The sequence below is a fragment of the Ursus arctos genome, unplaced genomic scaffold (assembly GCF_023065955.2).
Source record: "Ursus arctos isolate Adak ecotype North America unplaced genomic scaffold, UrsArc2.0 scaffold_37, whole genome shotgun sequence".
Lineage (NCBI taxonomy): Eukaryota > Metazoa > Chordata > Mammalia > Carnivora > Ursidae > Ursus > Ursus arctos.
The window spans coordinates 26,684,100-26,687,547 of NW_026623053.1; positions in this window are offsets into that span (position 1 = coordinate 26,684,100).

A 3,448-nucleotide genomic window follows, 5' to 3' on the forward strand; every position below is an offset into this window, starting at 1 on the left:
TTATATGTCCAGATGGTTAATCCAGTATTTTATTATACATCTTTAGTTGCATGTCTGATAGACATTTCAAATTTAGCATGTCCATTATGCATTACAACTTGTATCTCTTCCCAGGAATCCCTTCTCAGTAACAGCATGGCAGAGCCCATAACTTGGGAACACCCTTTATTTTTCTCACTCGTGTTTTCCTCATCCAACCTCATCATGTGCTTTCAGGAATAACTCAAATATGTCTAAATATACCAACTTTCCTGCCTCAAATTTTGGTCCCCATTCAATCAGTGTTTAATGCAACATTTAGAATGACAGTATTTTTTTTTTAATCCAAACAAATAATGTTCCTTTCTGGTTGTAAAAAAATTTTCAATGACTTTACATTAAAAAATAAATAAAAACCAAACTTCTTGCTATAGCCTTCAGGCCTACCAGCTGTCTCACCTTGCCAGATTCTTAGCTCTCTTATAATCATACAGACTTTCTGTTTGTTCAGGGACCTAGCACTTGCCCTTTGCATTCTTTGCCTGAACTGCTTTTCTTAGGGACTTCACAGTACTGATTCCTTTGTGTTTCTTGTTTCTCATCTGTAGAAAAGCCCTTCATTTTTGTACCATGTGAAATTATTCCACATTATTCCATCAAGTCATCTTGGTTTTTTATTTCAAAATATGTTGTATTATTTTTCCTTTCCATTTAAATGTAAGGTCAGTCAGGACAAGGATTTTGGCTATTCTGACAAGGTGAGATCTATAGCTTTCTTCCGTAGACCAGTCACTTGTACATGATAGGTTTCAGTAAATATTTGTTAAACTAAAGAATGAGTCAGTGGACACATCATTTCCCAAAATCATCAGTAAGGGAAATAAAAATGTTTGAAAAAAAATACTGTGATACCCAAGGGTCAAAAGCCCATTGTAATTTTCAAAAGAATTACTCTTGTATAAATATGATAATAAAGATGTTGCTCTTTCTAGAATATCAACAGAGATAGGTTAAGTAGTATAGAATGTGTGTAAGATGAACTTTAGAAGGGTAACTTGGAAGATCCAAAAGAAAGGTATTTTTTTTTTATTTCAGAAATTCTAATCTTCTAAAATTCAGTTTCTTACCATTTTTGGAAACCTCTTATGTTTTTTTTTTTTAAGATTTTCTTTATTTATTTGACAGAGAGAGATACAGTGAGAGAGGGAACACAAGTAGAGGGAGTGGGAGAGGGAGAAGCAGGCTTCCCAGAGGAGCCCGATGCGGGGCTCGATCCCAGGACCCTGGGATCACACCGTGAACCAAAGGCAGACGCTTAAGAACTGAGCCACCCAAGTGCCCCTGAAAACCTCTATGTTTCTTAAAAGAGTAACTGGAATCAGATTCTGTGCCCTAAATCTATGTTTTGATTGCATAGCTACATAGCACATGTGATGGAGATACTGATAGTTACATTAATGGACATTCTGTTTTCTTTTAGAATTAGGTTAAATATACTTCAGAGATGCTACTCTGCTTTAAACTCTACAACCATCAATCTCCTTTTACTCATTATAGACATTCCTTTCTTGGTATTTAAAACCTCTAAATTTTGTTTGTTTTATGTTTGTTTGTTTTTTTAATCAAAAACATCACCCTAGAGAATAGATGGGGGTTTTGTTAAGATAATGCCCAGGTAAAAAAGGAGCTCCAGAAATGGGTAGGTGTGTTTCACAACCATCACCCTTCACCATCCAAAAGTGTAAGTGCAGGTTTATTGATTATTCCAGCATCTAAACTAATTGTTAAGATACCCAAAGGTGATCCTTGTTCAATTATTTTAAAGAGCCAATGTTGAGACACAGTTCTTCATGGCTCTCTCATATTTCTGTATGTCTTTCTAGCAAGACACTTATTGCCCTTTTGTCCTGACTCACTTTTCAAGGATGTCTATGTAACAAACAACTTCGAGAAATAGAGACAGTGTCTTTTCTGAAGTTAAGGTTGGGCATGTTTACTGCCTGCTGTAAAGATTGGGGTTGCCCATGTCCAGGGTTACTCTTTTGTAACCAAATACATTTCTTGTGCTGTTACCTTAGGCCATCTTTACATTGCCATGTGAGAATTTGGGCTTGGGAACTGATGCTAAGTGACATATTAAAAATACATATATTTTTAAATTTGAGCATAGTTGATACACAATGCTACATGAGTTTTGGGTGAACAACATAGTGATTCAAGTTCCTTATACATTATGCTCTGCTCACTGCAAGTGTAGCTCCCATCTGTCACCATACAAGGCTATTACAATATCACTGACTATAGTCCTTATGCTGTGCCCTTTATTCCCATGATTTATACATTCCATAACTGGAAGCCTGTATCTTCCTCTCCCTGTCACCCATTTTGCTCATGCCCCCACCCCTCCCTCTAGCATGTTATCTGTATTTATAAGTCTGATTCTGCTTTTTGTTTATTCATTTCCATTTTTTAGATTCCACGCATGAGTGAAGTCATATGATATTTGTCTTTCTCAATGTGACTTATTAAAGTGATGTACTGCTATTACTCTGAGTAATCAACCCTCCTTTGTCTCTGGCCTAAGGTGTGTGCCTTCTACCAGCCTCTATACAATGAAAGTAGGCTAAGTTGTTTGCCCATGAGTAGGTTAGAAGTTCAGATCCTTTACAGTTCTTGACAGTCATTGGTATTTATCTGGTCATCTACGAGCCAATTAATGCCTTTAGTTTCCTATGTGTCAGTATCTGTTTATCTCCAGTTATTAAATATTTGCATAGCACTATGGCACTTTTTGTATTGTATAGACCAAATCCTATTAAAATGAAAGTCCATAGTACTATATAAATATCTACCACTCTCTATTTTCTATCTTTAATAATTAACCTTGACGTTTTGATTTTGCTTTATTTTTAGAAACATGTAATAATAAGTATATGTATTTTGATTCAAGTTTAGCAATTATTGTATTGGAAATGTGTTCCCATAGGAATGCTAAAATGTTTTCTGTGATAAAAATCTCTTTGGGGAAGTTTGAGCGTTTACTATACAAAGTATTGTATGTTTGAGAGCCTCTGTACATTTAGAGTCTGGATAAACCTCAGAACTGAGTTAGTTTAATGAAAAATCAGTCTCTGTTACATAGCCAACTCACTTAGAAACATACAAGTTGAAATACACCATAAACTAGATTGTCATTACACTGGGTGTTCTTCATAGCTTTCTGAGGTTTGGAATCCAAATAACTACATTGACTGAAACATCACTTCCTGGTTGGTTGGTTGGTTGGTTGGTTGGTATGTTTATTTATTCATTTATTTTCGACAACCCTAACTGAAAGAGATACATGGACTTGCACTTTTAGACTTCCATATAGAAAAATAGATTTTTCTTTGTCTAGAAATACATACATATCTCTTCATATATAACTTCCTATGTGAACTCACTAGATAGACATTCATAATTAGTTGAC